Genomic DNA, 21,440 nt, shown 5'->3' on the forward strand with positions numbered 1-21,440 from the left:
TCCACCCATGATGCGTACGAGGTGTACGATCAGATGGTGGTCCTGCTTGATCAAGATAAAGCTAAAGCGACCTACTACGATTTGGGGTTTTCACCGCATAATCGGAACATCCTACTCGTGATCGAGCCTGGCGGCCACGCACGGTGATCGTAAACCGATCTTAGACAAGGCCTAAAAACCAACACGAAGTTGATCCTCGGAACTTCCCGTCTAGGGCTAGCAAACTACACCCTACGCGCCACTGGATCCTTCGACCCGTTTGTAACGCCTAACGATGCAGATATTAAACTAATCCTTGAAGAACAAGGAGCAATCATAACGGATCGGATCTACTAAATAATGATCAAGCGGGGTGCCGCCCTTACACCCAAGATAGGCGTAAGGGCGGCTAGATGCCTAAGGGTTGCACGAGGATAGCATATGATATGATGAACAATGCTAACCCTAAAACACCTATGATAACTACGTTGCTCGCCATCAAAAAGGCTTCAGTACGAGCAACGCATGAACGACGAATAAACGTGTGCTGCCTAGATCGCAAGATGCGATCTAGGTAGCATGGTGCTTACCCGGAAGAAACCCTCGAGACGGGGGAGTTGGCGATGCGCCTAGATTGGTTTGTGGTGAACGTGATTGTTGTTTATTTCATAAACCCTAGATACATATTTATAGTCCGGGGGACTTTCGTGCGTGCACCTAACCGTGCACGGGTTAAACTCTAACTTCTAAACGACACGTATCCTACTATGTTACAGATACACGGGCAAACTAGTCCAAACTTGGTATGGAAGGCCGATTCATGTATTTCTTCTATGTATATTCTTCAAGCCCATCTTCAATCGCGGCCCACCTCTGATCCGGTCAAATTATGGTGATAACACATGCCCCCCTGGTTTTGGAAATGACATTTCCAAAATCATTACGCTTTTCCTTCGTCGGGTCATGTCGTGGCAGAGCAGAATCATTGCAGAGTCCTTCATCACGTCGCCTCGCCTCCTTGGCTTCTCCGCATGAATTGATAGTTTCGGCATCACGTCCTTGAAAACCGTCGCGGCATTAAATCTCCACTATATCTCTTTTTATTTAACCGCATTGAGTAATTTGCTTCTTCATCCTCTTCCTCAGTATCAGACACCGAAAAAACCCTTCCCACCATGGATTCCTCCTCCTCCGCTGCATCGGCCATCTCCTTCCAATCCTCTTCCTCAAGCGAGCCGATGCAAGAGCACAACCAACATGAAGAGCCGGAGTGGGACTTTGGCTTCGTGCCCGACGGCCCACTCGAGGCCCTCGTCGGGTCAGACGGGGATTCGCCCCTGCCCGATGAAGAAGAGGGGAATGAAGAAGATGACACCTCCTCCGACGAGGAAGAAGAGGAGGGTGACACTTCCTCTGACGAGCCGCCGGCGAAGCGCTTCCGCGGCTGGGCCTGGTCAGACGACGACGAGGATGATGATGACGAGGAAGAAGCCCCCATCGAGGGCTACGGCAGTAGCGACGAGGAGCTTGCCAGCAGCAGCACCGGCGACGGCTACAAGGGTGACGATGAGGACAGCGACAGCCCCTAGAGCAGGGGCCAATTAGCGTAGGACTAGTAGTAGCAGTGCATTAGGCATCGGATGATCTTTTTGAGAGCCATCGGCTCTTTCTTGTAAAGCCGTCCCTTTGAATTAATAAGAATTGTTCCTCCAACTTGTTTCTCAATTCCTCTAATTTCAAGCCCTCCATTTGCCGCACTAATACCGACAGCAACGTGTCGGATTTGTCGCCTCAGACGCCCATGAAGCCAGATCCAGATACCAATTTAGACAGTCAGTCGGGCACTCCTCAAATTCAGACTGTAATTTGATATCTGACCATGATACTTCGCAATTCTATAGCCGATGACTGTTCATCGGCTGTTCTGAAGAATCCAGTCTCCTTCATCTTCTTGCAGCAACAGGACGGTCCAGACCCATTTTCGAAGAAGTTCACGATGTAGGGTCAGCCGATGATACTCCAACCGGTTTCCCAAAACAGAGTGTCTACCAAATCAGATGCCCCCCGAGCCTCAGTTAAGGCGAGAACGGCGGTGAGGACCTACCGTTCAGACGAACAGACCCAAACTTGAGCGAACCCGAGCAAACTTGTAACATCGATCACCTTTTCTTCCGTTGAAAGTCGATATCGAAGGCGAAGCATCAATTGGCTTAACCGACAAAGGCAGCGGGTAGATCCTGGTGCTAGAGTCGATGGCTATGCATCGGCTTTCTATCCTTAAGTTGATGTCCGTGCATCGGCTTTCTATCCTTAAAATTTTTTTTACGGGCCGATTTTTCTATCGCCCCCCCAATATTTCACCGCACATGTATCGCACATGTTCATCTGATTAGGTGCCCCCCGAGCCGATTCTGCCAGGTGACTGCTGATATCGGCTCTGTGGTTAGCCAAGGCACTATATGTGAACGTCGGCTCTGTTAGACCAGTGCGGATTTCTTCCAGTTCATCAGCCGACGCAAACCCATTGCCCATTAGATTGACGTTGAACCCAGGCAGAATGAATGGTGAAGATAATTTTGGCCCATCGCTGGAATCGGCCTCCATGTTGAATTGCTTAATGAAGGTCTTGCAATGTTCCTCCATAGATCCTTGGGGCCGATCACATGGATCGGCATCGCCACGTTTGTCCATAGATGCTGCTCTTGTTACACCGTCAAGGATGGTGAGTTGAGCCGACGATAGCAAGGGTCAATCGGTGAGTTGAAGGGTAGATCGTGAGGGGCCGACGCGTGGCCATCGGTTCATCGAGCATCGGCTAAATTGGCATAAAGGAAATCGGCAAAATCAAATTGGGGAACTTCTTCATTGATAAACAGGATTTCTTACAAAGAAAGAGCCGATTGCTCAAAGAAGGAAGAACAAAAGAAGGGTCTGTTGACCAATCTACTACTACTAGGCCTACACTAGTAGATCCTAGTCTACGGGCCGTCGCTGCCCTTGTCGTCGTCCTCAGAGCTCTCATCGGCACTACTGCCGGTGGGCTCCTCGTCGCTGCTCCCGTAGCCCTCTACGGGAGCTTCAGCCTCCTCGTCATCATCGCTGTCATCGTCGTCCCACCACATGCGGAGGCGTTTCGCTGGCGGGTAGCCCTCGAGGGAGTCGTCGTCGTCTTCCTCCTCCTCTTCGTCATAAGAGGGGCAGCCGTCCCAGGGGAACAAGTCATCCTCGCTTTCGATTCCAGCTTCCCCATCGGCGAGGAACCGGAGATCTTCATCCCCGCTGGTCAAGGACTTGTCGTCCTCGGACCCGGACGGAGGAGGCATGGTCCTCCTGGTCCCATTCTTCTGGTGCGCGTATGTCCTCCGGCGTCTCGCGGGAGGAGGAAGACCGATAGGAAAGACCGGAAGAGGAAGAGGAGGAAGAAGACATGGTGGCGCAGGAGGGTTTTTTGGGTGCTAATGCGAAGAGGATGAGGGAGAAGCAAACTGTTTGGAACGGTTAAATAAAAGGGGATATAGTGGAGATTCAATGCCACAGCAGTTTCCGAGGAAGTGGTGCCCAACAGAAAAAAAAATATTGTCAGGCCACGCGGAGAAGTGGAGGAGGCAAGGCATCATGATGAAGGATACTGCGGCGGTTTCTGCTCTGCCACGACATGACCCAACGAAGGAAAAGCGTAATGATTTTGGAAATGTCATTTCCAAAACCAGGGGGCATGTGTTATCACCAGAATTTGACCGGATCAGAGGTGGGCCGCGATTGGAGATGGGCTTGAAGAATATACATAGAAGAAGTACATGAATCGGCCTTTCATACCAATTTTGGGCTAGTTTGCCCGTGTATCTGTAACATAGTAGGATACGTGTCGTTTAAGAAGTTAGAGTTTAACCCGTGCATGGTTAGGTGCACGCCTGGATTAGAAAGTCCCCCGGACTATAAATATGTATCTAGGGTTTATGAAATAAACAACAATCACGTTCACCACAAACCAATCTCGGCGCATCGCCAACTCCCCGTCTCGAGGGTTTCTTCCGGGTAAGCACTATGCTGCCTAGATCGCATCTTGCGATCTAGGCAGCACAAGTTTATTCGTCTTCCATGCGTTGCTCGTGCTGAAGCCTTTTTGATGGCGAGCAGCGTAGTTATCATAGGTGTTTTAGGGTTAGCATTGTTCTTCGTATAATATGCTATCGTCGTGCGACCCTTAGACATCTAGCCGCCCTTACACCTATCTTGGGTGTAAGGGCGGCACCCCGCTTGATCATCATTTAGTAGATCCGATCCGTTATGATTGCTCGTTGTTCTTCAAGGATTAGTTTAATATCTGCATTGTTAGGCCTTACAAACGGGTCGAAGGATCCAGTGGCGCGTAGGGTGTAGTTTGCTAGCCCTAGACAGGATGATCCGAGGATCAACTTCGTGTTGGTTTTTAGGCCTTGTCTAGGGTCGGTTTACGATCACCGTGCGTGGCCGCGAGGCTCGATCACGAGTAGGATGTTCCGATTATGCGGTGAAAACCCCAAATCGTAGTAGGTCGTTTTAGCTTTATCTTGATCAAGCAGGACCACCATCTGATCGTACACCTCGTACGCATCATGGGTGGATCGGCTCCTTGAGCCGATTCACAGACAACCCGAGAGCCGATCGAGGCTCGTATTTAATGTTTACGTGTATGCCATGCAGGAAACTAAGCGAGGCATCATCCAACACCTTCCTGACCAGGTATAGGTCAGGTGGCACGCCCTTGCATCAGCATCGCACGTGCGTGCCGAAGGCTTTGCGGGCCGTCGCTCGGAGGGACCAGTGGCCAGCCGCAGTCCCGGGAGATTCCCGGCTCTACGGTGTTGCCCGTCGCTGCCCGCCGGTGGGTTTCTGACCGCAGCACATTTTGGCACGCCCGGTGGGACCATCTTCGACATCAACCGCATCGCCATCTACATCTGAGATGGCGGAAGGCACTCCGGTCAAGTACGAGGATCTGACTGAGGAGCTCAAGAAGAAGCATGACGAGATCAAAGCAGTCCTCGAAGCCGACCTCATCGGCTCTTTCCACGTAACCCGCTCACATGGCATAAGGTGGAAAGGGTTCTCACCTGAAGGCGCGCTCGATGGAGTGGACCTGTCCACCCCGTCGAAGAACGCACCAGTTCGCTGCGTCAGGAGATCAACTTCATGGTGGCTCATTCGCCGCACCGCCATTCCGAGAGCCTCGGTGAACACTTTGGAGCGTGTCGCTCGCGCGTGATCCAGGAAATCATGAGCCATCAGCATTCTCCGTCAGGACCAGCTCTGGGGACTTACCAAGGAGAGATGCCACTCCAGTCCCGTCCACCGCTGCCGTTCGCGTTGGCAGCACCAGAAGTGCCGAGTTCATCGGCATACGTCGTCTACAAGATCGGTGGTGACCCTAGTGACTACCAATTCTTGCATGAGGCGCCTAAGGAGATCCCGCACGGATACACATGCGCATACGTGCCGGACTGCAGTAACTGGGCGCTCTCGAACCAGGCTGCGACAGCAGGGACCTCCGGAAAAACAGGAGGAACGTCGGGAACAGATCTTGAGAAGCAGACGTGGCTAACTAAGTACGCCACTCCGACAAACCTCCAGAGCTCAGCTCCTGCAGTTGGCTCAGAGCTGGAAAAGCAAGCATGGCTGGCTAAGTATGCCACCCCGGCGAATCTTCGCAGTTCGACGCCTGCAGCCATCACCGCGGATCAGATTTGTACAATTCTGAAAGACCAGTTCGGCATGATGCCGAAAAGGTGGACAATCGGCTATTCCAAGCCGTACCCCAACGAGTACGAGTTGACCCCGCTACCACCCAAATATCGGCTCCCTGACTTCACAAAGTTTAATGGATCAGATGGTTCCAGCTCCATCAAGCATGTGAGCCGATATTTGGCGCAGCTGGGCACGATCTCAGCATCAGACGAGCTGCGTGTGAGGTTCTTCGCACAGTCCCTCACAGGATCGGCTTTCGGGTGGTACACATCACTGCCACCCGACTCAATCCGGACTTGGAAGCAGTTCCACATACAGTATCACTCAGAGGCTTCCGAGGCTGGCATTGCCGATCTAGCACAAGTACGACAGAAGCGCGGGGAAACAGTGGCAGAATACGTCCAGCGCTTCAGAACCGTCAGGAACCGATGCTATTCGGTTCATGTGAGTGAAAAAGAAGCAATCGATTTGGCGGTGGTGGGTCTCTCATCGTCGATCAAGGACGTGGCCTCCCAAGCAGACTACCCTTCACTGGCGCACATGGTGCAGAAGCTGTCAGCATATGAACAGCGCCACCCAGATGTTTACCAGGACAAGTTCAAGCGTGCGGTGGTCCTGGTTGAGGCAGATGAAGATGAAGGTGCCGCGGGAGATCAAGAGGTAGCAGTGGCTGAATGGACTCGGGGGGTAAGCCCCGTGTCCTGTAAATGGGTTAAGCCGCAAGGTCCTCCAAAAGGGTTTGACTTCGACGTGACCAAAGCTGAGCTGATTTTCGACCTCTTACTCAAGGAGAAGCAGCTAAAGTTACCCGAAGGCCACAAGATCCACACGGTGCAAGAGCTGAACGGAAAGCCATACTGCAAATGGCATAACACGTTCACCCACGCCACCAACGACTGTAGGGTGTGGCGTCAGCAAGTCCAAATGGCGATAGAACAAGGGCGGCTAATTTTCAGCCAGTACGCCATGAAGGTCGACACGCACCCCTTCCCCGCCGTTAGCATGGTGGAGTGCACTTACCATGGAGGGTGCCAGCCAGGATTCTCGTGCAATATCAACATGGTAGGACCTGGGCACCACTCTGGTAAGGACGGAGATGAGGGCAGCTGCTCTCATAGCAAGGACACGGAGGAAGCCGCTCCACGCGATCGGCTCCGTCACGATGGCAAGCGCTACATCACAGAGGGAGAAGTGAGGAACGTAAGATATCAACGACCTCTCTCTGATCACCTCCTCAACAAGTATGTGGGTCAATACGACCAACGCCGGCGATACAACGACGATGATGAAAAAGATCGTCTGGCTAGGGACGACAGGAGACGTCGTCGGCATGATCGCAACGAGGAGCGATATGAGCGCCACGCCAAGGAAAAGTCGAGAGAGCAAGACGACGTGGATAGGCACTGGGACTGCCCCTTCTTCAGACACTTCTGGGATTCAGGAATGAGCCGATTGCCCACAATCGGCAACTGCCCGTAATGTAAACAAAAGAAGAAGGATGCAGCTAACGTGTCCGTGTTCAAACGTCTAGGGCCTCTCCCGCCTCGGAACAAGCATGCTGAGTCCGCTCGGGTGGAAGATCTCGAGGAACTAGAGGATGATGATGAAGAAGAAGACAAGTATCATCGGCCAAGGTGGTGCCCTGATGGGCTCAGCCGTTCCCAGAAGCGAAGGGTTCAGCGACTACGTGGGTTGGAGGAAGCCGAAAGGTTATACCTGCACACGTTGAGGAAGGCGCGTCCCGATCCGGCCGCTAAAATTCAGCGAACCCCGGACGAAGAAGGTCGGCCACAAAGGAAAGAGTGGCGCCCTGGACAAAAGAAAGCCGATGATGAGACATCGGCTGGCACAAACATGGTGTTCATCCTTCCAACGGAGTTTAGTGCTCCAGGAGTAGACGAAGCACCTGTGGCACAACTTGACTGCGGCCCACGGTCGGTCATCTTTGAGAAGCCACGAGAGAGAAGCTACAGGCATCTGAAGGCCCTGTACTTGCGAGGTTACATCAATGGGCAGCCTGTCAACAAGATGTTGGTGGACACCGGAGCGGCAGTTAACATTATGCCATACTCCATGCTACGTCGGTTGGGACACTCTAGCTCGGATCTGATCAAGACCAATGTGACACTGAGCGATTTCAATGGCCAAGCATCTGACGCACAAGGTGTTCTGAACGTGGATCTGACCGTAGGAAGGAAAACCGTCCCTACGACGTTCTTTATTGTCGACAGCAAGAGCTCCTATGCTGTCCTGCTAGGGATAGATTGGATCCACGCCAACTGTTGCATTCCATCCACGATGCACCAATGCCTAATACAATGGGATGGAGATGAAGTAGAAGTCGTCCACGCAGATGATTCAGCCGAGATTTCAACGGCTGGCATGAATGTTTGGGAGACATCAGGCCAAGAGCCACTCTCAGGCATCAATTTGGACGACTGCGAGCGCATCGACGTGACAAAGGACGGGGTTAGGCTGGTTTTATCCACCGGCCTGACCGTGTAACAAGAGCAACATCTATGGACCAACGTGGCGATGCCGATCCAGGTGATCGGCCCCAAGGATCTATGGAGGAACATTGCAAAACCTTCATTGAGCAATTCAACATGGAGGCCGATTCCAGCAATCGGCAAAAATTATCCTCACCATTCATTCTGCCTGGGTTCAACGTCGATCTAATGGGCAATGGGTTTGCGTCGGCTGATGCGCTGGAAGAAATCCACATTGTTCCTAACAGAGCCGACGTTCACATTTTAGAGCATTGGCTAACCACAGAGCCGATATCAGCAGTTACCTGGCAGAATCGGCTCGGGGGGCACCGAGTCAGATGAACATGTGCGATACATGTGCAGTGAAATATTGGGGGCCGATAGAAAAATCGGCCCGTAAAAAAAAAAATTCATGAGGAACAAAGCTGATGCATAGCCATCGACTCTAGCACATGAGGTCTACCGGCTGCGTGTTCAAGACACGAGGACCTCCAACTCTTTGTCAGAGGAGTTTTGGTTTCTAAAGCCGCCGGTGACCATCTGCAGTATCGGCTTTCAACGGAAGAGGGGTGATCGGCTCTGGATGGCTCCGCATGGTAGCTCTCTCAGGCGTGATCGAGCTCGGGTCCATTTGTCTGAATTACGTGTCCTCATCACTGTTTGCACCTCGACTGAGGCTCGGGGGGCAGCTGGCATGGTGGATGCTCTGCTTTTGGAAGCCGATTGGGTTGCCATCGGCTAGTCCTGTGTTGCGATCTTCTTCAAAGGTGGTGATCCATCAGAGCTCAAACCTATCGGTCGAAAAGATGAGGGATAGATCATGAGGGATTGATGCGCTGACATCGGCTTACTGAGCGTTGACCAGGTTTACGATCACCCCGTAATCGAAGAGATGAAGAACGGATTATGAGGGACCGATGCGTTGCCATCGGCTAATTGAGCGTTGGTCAAATTAACAATCGGCAAAATCAAGTTAAGGAAAAGTCTTCTTCATTAATAAGAAAGGATTTTTACAATGAAGAGCCGATTGCTCAAGAAGGGAAGAACAAAAGAAGAGCCGATTGCTCAGGGACTACTAATCCTACATTGCTAATCCTCGCTAGCATCATCGTCGGCGTCGGAGTTGCCGTCGGCGCTACTTCCGGAGAATTCCTCGTCGTTGCTGCCCCAGCCTTCGGCCGGAGCTTCTTCTTCCTCGTCATCATCATCATCCTCGCTGTCCGCCCAAGCGCGGAAGCGCTTCGCTGGCGGGTACCCAGCGGAAGAGGAGGAATCATCCTCCTCCTCCTCTTCTCCTTCCTCGTCATCATCCTCGTCCTCGCTGTCCGCCCACATGCGGGAGCGCTTCATCGGCGGGTGCCTGGCGGAGGAGGAGACTTCTTTCTTCTCTACTTCTTCTTCTTTCTCCTCCTTGTCGGAGGAGATGGGGTTAGCCCCGGAGTGGAGGTCGTCTTCACTCTTGCTCTTCGGCGGAGATTGGAGGGGGAGGCCTGAGGAGGAAGAGGAAGGGGAAGACATTGCTACAGGGGAAGAGGGTTTTTTGGGCGCTGGTGGACAGAACAGAGCAGGGGGATGAAGTGGCGAACCGTTCGGCACAGATAAATAAAGGGGGTGTAGTGGAGATTTAGTGCCATGACGGTTCTCGAGGACGTGATGCCGAAACTATCAATTCGTGCAGAGAAGCCCAGGAGGCGAGGCGAAATGATGGAAGATTCTCGCGGCGCTTTGCTCTGCCACGACATGACCCGACGAAGGAAAAGCGTAATGATTTTGGAAATGTCATTTCCAAAACCAGGGGGGCATGTGTTATCACCATAATTTGACCGGATCAGATATGGGCCGCGATTGGAGATGGGCTTGAAGAATATACATAGAAGAAGTACATGAATCGGCCTTCCATACCAAGTTTGGGCTAGTTTGCCCGTGTATCTGTAACATAGTAGGATACGTGTCGTTTAAGAAGTTAGAGTTTAACCCGTGCACGGTTAGGTGCACGCCTGAATTAGAAAGTCCCCCGGACTATAAATATGTATCTAGGGTTTATGAAATAAACAACAATAACGTTCACCACAAACCAATCTCGGCGCATCGCCAACTCCCCCGTCTCGAGGGTTTCTTCCGGGTAAGCACCATGCTGCCTAGATCGCATCTTGCGATCTAGGCAAGCACACGTTTATTCGTCTTCCATGCGTTGCTCGTGCCGAAGCCTTTTTGATGGCGAGCAACGTAGTTATCATAGATGTTTTAGGGTTAGCATTGTTCATCATATCATATGCTATCGTCGTGCAACCCTTAGGCATCTATCCGCCCTTACGCCCATCTTGGGTGTAAGGGCGGCACCCCGCTTGATCATTGTTTAGTAGATCCGATCCGTTATGATTGCTCCTTGTTCTTCAAGGATTAGTTTAATATCTGCATTGTTAGGCCTTACAAACGGGTCGAAGGATCCAGTGGCGCGTGGGGTGTAGTTTGCTAGCCCTAGACAGGATGTTCCGAGGATCAACCTCGTGTTGGTTTTTAGGCCTTGTCTAGGGTCGGTTTACGATCACCGTGCGTGGCCGCCAGGCTCGATCACGAGTAGGAAGTTCCGATTATGCGGTGAAAACCCAAAATCGTAGTAGGTCGTTTTAGCTTTATCTTGATCAAGCAGGACCACCATCTGATCGTACACCTCGTACGCATCATGGGTGGATCGGCTCCTTGAGCCGATTCACAGGACAACCTGAGAGCCGATCGAGGCTCGTATTTAACGTTTACGTGTATGCCATGCAGAAACTAAGCGAGGCATCATCCAACACCTTCCCGACCAGGTATAGGTCAGGTGGCACGCCCTTGCATCAGCATCGGACGTGCGTGCCGAAGGCTTTGCGGGCCGTCGCTCGGAGGGACCAGGGCCAGCCGCAGTCCCGGGAGATTCCCGGCTCTACGGTGTTGCCCGTCGCTGCCCGCCGGTGGGTTTCTGACCGCAACACATTCTCGGCACGCCCGGTGGGACCATCTTCGACATCAACCGCATCGCCATCTACATCCGAGATGGCGGAAGGCACTCCGGTCAAGTACGAGGATCCGACTGAGGAGCTCAAGAAGAAGCATGACGAGATCAAAGCAGTCCTCGAAGCCGACCTCATCGGCTCTTTCCACAGAACCCGCTCACATGGCATAAGGTGGAAAGGGTTCTCACCTGAAGGCGCGCTCGATGGAGTGGACCTGTCCAACCCGTCAGAAGAACGCACCAGGTCGCTGCGTCAGGAGATCAACTTCATGGTGGCTCATTCGCTGCACCGCCATTCTGAGAGCCCGGTGAACACTTTGGAGCGTGTCGCTCTGCGCGTGATCCAGGAAATCATGAGCCATCAGTATTCTCCGTCGGACCAGCTCGGGGACTTACCAAGGAGAGATGCCACTCCAGTCCCGTCCACCGCTGCCGTTCGCGTTGGCAGCACCGAAGTGCCGAGTTCATCGGCATACGTCGTCTACAAGATCGGTGGTGACCCTAGTGACTACCAATTCTTGCATGAGGCGCCTAAGGAGATCCCGCACGGATACACGTGCGCATACGTGCCGGACTGCAGTAACTGGGCGCTCTCGAACCAGGCTGCGACAGCAGGGACCTCCAGAAAAACAGGAGGAACGTCGGGAACAGATCTTGAGAAGCAGACGTGGCTACCTAAGTACGCCACTCCGACAAACCTCCGCAGCTCAGCTCCCGCAGCTTGGCTCGTAGCTGGAAAAGCAAGCATGGCTGGCTAAGTATGCCACCCCGGCGAATCTTCAGAGTTCAACGCCTGCAGCCATCACCGCGGATCAGGTTTGTACAATTCTGAAAGACCAGTTCGGCATGATGCCGAAAAGGAGGACAATCGGCTATTCCAAGCCGTACCCCAACGAGTACGAGTTGACCCCGCTACCACCCAAATATCGGCTCCCTGACTTCACAAAGTTTAATGGATCAGATGGTTCCAGCTCCATCGAGCATGTGAGCCGATATTTGGCGCAGCTGGGCACGATCTCAGCATCAGACGAGCTGCGTGTGAGGTTCTTCGCACAGTCCCTCACAGGATCGGCTTTCGGGTGGTACACATCGCTGCCACCCGACTCAATCCGGACTTGGAAGCAGTTCCACATACAGTATCACTCAGAGGCTTCCGAGGCTGGCATTGCCAATCTAGCACAAGTACGGCAGAAGCGCGGGGAAACAGTGGCAGAATACGTCCAGCGCTTCAGAACCGTCAGGAACCGATGCTATTCGGTTCATGTGAGTGAAAAAGAAGCAATCGATTTGGCGGTGGTGGGTCTCTCATCATCGATCAAGGACGTGGCCTCCCAAGCAGTACTACCCTTCACCGGCGCACATGGTGCGTAAGCCGTCGCATATGAACAGCGCCACCCAGATGTTTATCAGGACAAGTTCAAGCGTGCGGTGGTCCTGGTTGAGGCAGATGAAGATGAAGGTGCCGCGGGAGATCAAGAGGTAGCAGTGGCTGAATGGACTCGGGGGGTAAGCCCCGTGTCCTGTAAATGGGTTAAGCCGCAAGGTCCTCCAAAAGGGTTTGACTTCGACGTGACCAAAGCTGAGCTGATTTTCGACCTCTTACTCAAGGAGAAGCAGCTAAAGTTACCCGAAGGCCACAAGATCCCCACGGTGCAAGAGCTGAACGGAAAGCCATACTGCAAATGGCATAACACGTTCACCCACGCCACCAACGACTGTAGGGTGTGGCGTCAGCAAGTCCAAATGGCGATAGAACAAGGGCGGCTAATTTTCAGCCAGTACGCCATGAAGGTCGACACGCACCCCTTCCCCGTCGTTAGCATGGTGGAGTGCACTTACCATTGAGGGTGCCAGCCAGGATTCTCGTGCAATATCAACATGGTAGGACCTGGGCACCACTCTGGTAAGGACGGAGATGAGGGCAGCTGCCCTCATAGCAAGGACATGGAGGAAGCCGCTCCACGCGATCGGCTCCGTCACGATGGCAAGCGCTACATCACAGAGGGAGAAGTGAGGAACGTAAGATATCAGCGACCTCTCTCTGATCACCTCCTCAACAAGTATGTGGGTCAATACGACCAACGCCGACGATACAACGACGATGATGAAAAAGATCGTCTGGCTAGGGATGACAGGAGACGTCGTCGGCATGATCGCAACGAGGAGCGATATGAGCGCCACGCCAAGGAAAAGTCGAGAGAGCAAGACGACGTGGATAGGCACTGGGACTGCCCCTTCTTCGTACACCGCTGGGATTCAGGAATGAGCCGATTGCCCACAATCGGCAACTGCCTGAATGTAAACAAAAGAAGAAGGATGCAGCTAACGTGTCCGTGTTCAAACGTCTAGGGCCTCTCCCGCCTCGGAACAAGCATGCTGAGTCCGCTCGGGTGGAAGATCTCGAGGAACTAGAGGACGATGATGAAGAAGAAGACAAGTATCATCGGCCAAGGTGGTGCCCCGATGGGCTCAGCCGTTCCCGAAAGCGAAGGGTTCAGCGACTACGTGGGTTGGAGGAAGCCGAAAGGTTATACCTGCACACGTTGAGGAAGGCGCGTCCCGATCCGGCCGCTAAAATTCAGCGAACCCCGGACGAAGAAGGTCGGCCACAAAGGAAAGAGTGGCGCCCCGGACAAAAGAAAGCCGATGATGAGACATCGGCCGGCACAAACATGGTGTTCATCCTTCCAACGGAGTTTAGTGCTCCAGGAGTAGACGAAGCACCCGTGGCACAACTTGATCGCGGCCCACGGCCGGTCATCTTTGAGAAGCCATGAGAGAGAAGCTACAGTGCATCCGAAGGCCCCGTACTTGCGAGGTTACATCAATGGGCAGCCTCGTCAACAAGATGTTGGTGGACACCGGAGCGGCAGTTAACATTATGCCATACTCCATGCTACGTCGGTTGGGACACTCTAGCTCGGATCTGATCAAGACCAATGTGACACTGAGCGATTTCAACGGCCAAGCATCTGACGCACAAGGTGTTCTGAACGTGGATCTGACCGTAGGAAGGAAAACCGTCCCTACGACGTTCTTTATTGTCGACAGCAAGAGCTCCTATGCTGTCCTGCTAGGGATAGATTGGATCCACGCCAACTGTTGCATTCCATCCACGATGCACCAATGCCTAATACAATGGGATGGAGATGAAGTAGAAGTCGTCCACGCAGATGATTCAGCCGAGATTTCAACGGCTGGCATGAATGTTTGGGAGACATCAGGCCAAGAGCCACTCTCAGGCATCAATTTGGACGACTGCGAGCGCATCGACGTGACAAAGGACGGGGTTAGGCTGGTTTTTGAAAGAGATATGCCCTAGAGGCAATAATAAAAGTGGTTAGTATTTATATCTCTATGTTTATGATAAATGTTTATATGTCATGCTATAATTGTATTAACCGAAACATTAGTACATGTGTGATATGTAGACAACAAGAAGTCCCTAGTATGCCTCTTAAACTAGCTTGTTGATTAATGGATGATTAGTTTCATAATCATGAACATTGGATGTTATTAATAACAAGGTTATATCATTATATGAATGATGTAATGGACACACCCAATTAAGCGTAGCATAAGATCTCGTCATTAAGTTATTTGCTATAAGCTTTCGATACATAGTTACCTAGTCCTTATGACCATGAGATCATGTAAATCACTTATACCGGAAAGGTACTTTGATTACACCAAACACCACCTGCGTAAATGGGTGGCTATAAAGGTGGGATTAAGTATCCGGAAAGTATGAGTTGAGGCATATGGATCAACAGTGGGATTTTTCCATCCCGATGACGGATAGATATACTCCGGGCCCTCTCGGTGGAATGTCGTCTAATGTCTTGCAAGCATATGAATGAGTTCATAAGAGACCACATACCATGGTACGAGTAAAGAGTACTTGTCAGGAAACGAGGTTGAACAAGGTATGGAGTGATACCGAAGATCAAACCTCGGACAAGTAAAATATCGCGTGAAAAAAGGAATTGGTATCGTATGTGAATGGTTCATTCGATAACTAAAGTCATCGTTGAATATGTGGGAGCCATTATGGATCTCCAGATCCCGCTATTGGTTATTGGTCGGAGTGAGTAATCAACCATGTCCGCATAGTTCACGAACCGTAGGGTGACACACTTAAAGTTGGATGTTGAAATGGTAGTTCTTGAATATGGAATGGAGTGGGAATATTTGTTCGAAGTCCCGGATGTGATCCCGGACATCACGAGGAGTTCCGGAATGGTCCGGAGAATAAGATTCATATATAGGATGTCATTTTATGTGAATAAAATGTCGCGGAAGGTTCTATGGAAGGTTCTAGAAGGTTCTAGAAAAGTCCGGAAGAAACCACCAAGGAAGGTGGAGTCCACATGGGACTCCACCTCCATGGCCGGCCAACCCTAGTAGGGGAGGAGTCCCAAGTGGACTCCCCCTTAGGGGGCCGGCCACCCCCCCATATGGGAGGTGGAACTCCCACCTTGGTGGGAGTCCTAGCTTGGCTAGGTTTCCCCCTCCCTATGGAAGGTTTTTGGGTCGGGTCTTATTCGAAGACTTGGAGACCAACTCTTGGGGTTCCACCTATATAATGAGGGGCATAGGGGAGGGGGCCGGCCACACCAAAGCCACCACCTTGGCCGCACCCCTTGGAGGCCGGCCACCCCCTCTCCCCAAACCCTAGCCGCCCCACTCCTCCTTCTTCCCCGCACGCTTAGCGAAGCTCCGCCGGGATTCTCCACCGCCACCGACACCACACCGTCGTGCTGTCGGATTCAAGAGGAGCTACTACTTCCGCTGCCCGCTGGAACGGGAGGTGGACGTCGTCTTCATCAACAACCGAACGTGTGACCGAGTACGGAGGTGCTGCCCGTTCGTGGCGCCGGAACCGATCGTGATCAAGATCTTCTACGCGCTTTTGCAAGCGGCAAGTGAACGTCTACCGCAGCAACAAGAGCCTCATCTTGTAGGCTTTGGAATCTCTTCAAGGGTGAGACTCGATACCCCCTCGTTACTACCGTCTTCTAGATTGCATCTTGGCTTGGATTGCGTGTTCGCGGTAGGAAAATTTTTGTTTTCTATGCAACGTTATCCTACAGTGGTATCAGAGCCGTGTCTATGCATAGATGGTTGTACGAGTAGAACACAATGGTTTGTGGGTGTTGATGCTCTTGTTATCTTTAGTTGAGTACTTTGCATCTTTATGGCATAGTGGGATGAAGCGGCTCGGACTAACTTTACATGACCGCGTTCATGAGACTTGTTCCTCGTTCGACATGCAACTTGTATTGCATAAGAGGCTTTGCGGGTGTCTGTCTCTCCTACTATAGTAAAGATTCAATTTACTCTTCTATTGACAACATTAGTATCAACGTTGTGGTTCATGTTCGTAGGTAGATTAGATCTATATCGAAAACCCTAAACCACGTAAAATATGCAAACCAAATTAGAGAGCGTCTAACTTGTTTTTGCAGGGTTTGGTGATGTGATATGGCCATAATATGATGATGAATATGTATGAGATGATCATTATTGTATTGTGGCAACCGGCAGGAGCCTTATGGTTGTCTTTATATTTCATGTTGAGTAGTATTTCAAAGTAGTTGTAATAGTTGCTACATGGAGGACAATCATGAAGACGGCGCCATTTACCTTGACGCTACGCCGATGATGATGGAGATCATGCCCGAAGATGATGGAGATCATGTCCGTGCTTTGGAGATGAATATCAAAGGCGCAAGACAAAAAGGGCCATATCATATCACATATGAACTGCATGTGATGTTAATCCTTTTATGCATCTTATTTTGCTTAGATCGCGACGGTAGCATTATAAGATGATCCCTCACTAAAATCTCAAGATAATAAAGTGTTCATCCTTAGTAGCACCGTTATCAAGTCTTGTCGTTTCGAAGCATCTCGTGATGATCGGGTGTGATAGATTCAAAAAGGTCATACAACGGGTGCAAGACAGTTTTGCACATGCGGATACTAAGGTGGCCTTGACGAGCCTAGCATGTACAGACATGGTCTCGGAACACATGATACCGAAAAGGTAGAGCATGAATCATATGATTGATATGATGAACACTTTGAGTGTTCGCCATTGAAATCACACCTTTTCTCGTGATGATCGGGTTTAGGTGCGGTGGATTTGGTTCGTGTGATCACTAAGACAATGCGAGGGATATTGTTTTGAGTGGGAGTTCACCTAGATTTTTAATTATGTAGAATTAAAATTTGAACTCAATTTGTCATAAACTTAGTCTAAACTATTGCAAATATATGTTGTAGAGATGGCGTCCCCAATCAATTTTAACCAGTTCCTAGAGAAAGAAAAGCTTAAGAGCAACGGTAGCAACTTCACCGACCGGTTCCGTCATGTGAGGATCTTCCTCTCGGCGGAAATCTGCAATATGTGCTTGATGCACCGCTAGGTGACCCTCCTGCTGAAACTGAAACCGATGAAGTAAAAGCTGTTTACGCGACTCGGAAAACTCGGTACTCTCAAGTTCAAGTGTGCCATCTTATGCGAGTCCGGAATCCGATCTTCAAAAACGTTTTGAGCACCATGATCCTCATGAGTTGATGAAAGAGTTGAAGACTATTTTTGAAACTCATGCGGCCGTGGAATGCTATGAAGCATCGAAACAATTTTTCAGTTGCATGATGGAAGAAGGTAGCTCCGTTAGTGAGCACATGCTCGCCATGACCGGGCATGCGAAGAAACTCGATGACTTGGGAATAGTGATTCCTAACAGATCGGGGATTAATCGTGTCCTTCAATCACCGCCACCAAGTTACAAGAACTTTGTGATGAACTACAATATGCAGAACATGAACAAGGAGTTACTCGAACTCTTTGGCATGCTAAAAGCTGCCGAGATTGAGATCAAGAAAGAGCACCAAGTGTTGATGGTCAACAAGACCACCAGTTTCAAGAAACAGGGCAAGTCTAAGGGAAAATTCAAGAAGGGTGGCAAGAAAGCTGCCACGCCTCCTGTGAAACCTAAGAACGGCCCTAAGCCTGATGCTGAGTGCTATTACTGCAAGGAGAAGGGACACTGGAAGCGTAATTGCTCCAAGTATCTGGCTGATCTGAAGAGCGGCCTTGTCAAGAAGAAGAAAGAAGGTATATCTGATATACATGTTATAGATGTTCATTTTACTGGTTCTCGTTCTAGTACCTGGGTATTTGATACTGGTTCGGTTGCTCATATTTGTAACTCGAAACAGGAACTAAAGAATAAACGACAACTGCTAAAAGATGAAGTGACGATGCGCGTTGGAAACGGATCCAAGGTCAATGTGATCGCAGTCGGCACACTTCCTCTACATCTACCTTCGGGATTAGTTTTAAGCCTAAATAATTGTTATTATGTACCTGCGTTGAGCATGAACATTATATCTGGATGTTGTTTAATGCAAGACGGTTATTCATTCAAGTCTGAGAATAATGGTTGTTCTATTTTTATGAATAACATCTTTTATGGTCAAGCACCTGAAAAGAATGGCTTATTTCTGTTAGATCTCGATAGTAGTAATACGCATATACATAACATTGATGCTAAACGAATTAAATTGAATGATAATTCTACTTATATGTGGCACTGTCGTCTTGGTCATATTGGAGTGAAACGCATGAAGAAACTCCATACCGATGGATTACTTGAATCACTTGATTTTGAGTCACTTGATAGATGCGAAGCATGTCTAATGGGAAAAATGACTAAGACTCCATTTTCTGGTATGATGGAGCGAGGCTACCGACTTATTGGAAATCATACATACCGATGTGTGCGGACCAATGAGTGTAGCATCGCGCGGTGGTTATCGTTATGTTCTAACCTTCACGAGATGATCTCGAGTAGATATGGGTATATCTATTTCATGAAACATAAATCCGAAACTTTCGAGAAGTTTAAGGAATTCCAAAGTGAAGTAGAAAATCAACGTAACAAGAAGATCAAATTTCTACGATCCGATCGTGGAGGTGAATATCTGAGTTATGAGTTTGGCATGCATTTAAAGAAATGCGGAATACTTTCACAATTGACACCGCCGGGAACACCACAACGAAACGGTGTGTTCGAACGTCGTAATCGAACTCTCTTAGATATGGTTCGTTCTATGATGTCTCTTACTGATTTGCCGTTATCATTTTGGAGTTATGCATTAGAGACAGCCGCATTCACTTTAAATAGAGCACCATCAAAATCCGTAGAAACGACACCGTATGAATTATGGTTTAATAAGAAACCTAAGCTGTCGTTCCTTAAAGTTTGGGGTTGCGAAGCCTATGTAAAAAAGTTACAACCAGACAAGCTAGAACCCAAAGCGGAGAAATGCGTCTTCATAGGATACCCTAAGGAAACTATAGGGTACACTTTCTATCACAGATCCGAAGGCAAAATCTTTGTTGCTAAGAACGGAACCTTTCTTGAGAAAGAATTTCTCACTAAAGAAGTGACTGGAAGAAAAGTAGAACTCGATGAGATTAACGAATCTATACCCGTTGATCGAGTAGCGCAGATACCGGAAGTTGTACCTGTACCGCCTACACCGGCAACGAGAGGAAGCTAATGATAATGATCATGAAACTTCGAACGAGGAAACTACCGAACCTCGCAGATCGACAAGGGAACGTGCCACTCCCGATTGGTATGATCCTTGTCTAAATGTCATGATTGTAGATAACAATGATGAGGACTCTGCGACGTATGAAGAAGCGATGATGAGCCCAGATTCCAACAAATGGCAAGAAGCCATGAAATCCGAAATGGGATCCATGTATGATAACAAAGTATGGACTTTGGTAGACTTACCTGATAGCCGAAAGGCTGTCGAGAATAAATGGATCTTCAAGAGAAAAACAGATGCCGATGGTAATATTACTGTCTATAAAGCTCGACTTGTCGCAAAGGGTTTCCGACAAATTCAAGGAGTTGACTACGATGAGACTTTCTCACCCGTAGCGAAGCTAAAATCTGTGAGGATTTTGTTAGCAATAGCTGCATTTTCCGATTATGAGATTTGGCAGATGGATGTCAAAACGGCGTTCCTTAATGGAGACATTGAGGAAGAGTTGTATATGGTACAACCGAAAGGTTTTGTCGATCCTAAAAATGCTGGCAAAGTATGCAAACTTCAGCGTTCAATCTATGGACTAAAGCAAGCATCAAGAAGTTGGAACCGACGCTTTGCTAAGGTGATCAAAGACTTCGGGTTTATACAGTGTCATGGAGAGGCCTGTATTTACAAGAAAGTGAGTGGGAGCTCTGTAGCATTCCTGATATTATATGTAGATGACATATTATTGATTGGGAATGATATAGAACTATTAAGCAGTGTAAAAGGTTATTTGAATAATAGTTTTTCAATGAAAGACCTTGGTGAAGCATCGTATATATTAGGCATCAAGATTTATAGAGATAGATCAAGACGCCTAATAGGGCTATCACAGAGTACATACCTGGACAAGATTCTAAAGAAGTTTAGAATGGACGAAAGTAAGAAAGGGTTTTTACCTATGTTACCAGGCAAGGTCTTGAGTAAGACTCAAGGACCGGCTACGGCAGAAGAAAGAGAAAGGATGAATCAGATCCCCTATGCTTCGGCAGTAGGCTCTATTATGTATGCCATGCTATGTACAAGACCGGATATAGCGCATGCTGTTAGTTTGACTAGCAGATATCAAAGTGATCCAGGAATGGAACACTGGACAGCGGTCAAGAATATCCTGAAGTACTTGAAAAGAACTAAGGATATGTTTCTTTGTTATGGAGGTGACCAAGAGCTCGTTGTAAATGGTTACACCGATGCAAGTTGGAACACTGATCCTGATGACTCTAAGTCACAATCTGGGTACGTGTTTATATTGAATGGTGCTGCAGTAAGCTGGGCAAGCTCGAAGCAGTGCACGGTGGCGAAGTCTTCAACAGAATCAGAGTACATAGCGGCTTCAGAGGCTTCATCAGAAGCGGTATGGATGAAGAGGTTCATTGTAGAGCTCGGTGTGGTTCCTAGTGCATTGGACCCATTAATCATTTACTGTGATAACATGGGTGCCATCGCCAATGCACAAGAGCCAAGGTCACACAAGAGGCTGAAGCATATCAAGCTGCGTTACCACTCGATTCGCGAGTACATCGAAGATGGAGAAGTAAAGATTTGCAAAGTACACACTGATCTGAATGTAGCAGATCCGTTGACTAAAGCTCTCCCTAGGGCAAAGCATGACCAACACCAGAATGCCATGGGTG

Source organism: Lolium rigidum, chromosome 3, assembly GCF_022539505.1.
Source record: "Lolium rigidum isolate FL_2022 chromosome 3, APGP_CSIRO_Lrig_0.1, whole genome shotgun sequence".
NCBI classification, from domain to species: domain Eukaryota; kingdom Viridiplantae; phylum Streptophyta; class Magnoliopsida; order Poales; family Poaceae; genus Lolium; species Lolium rigidum.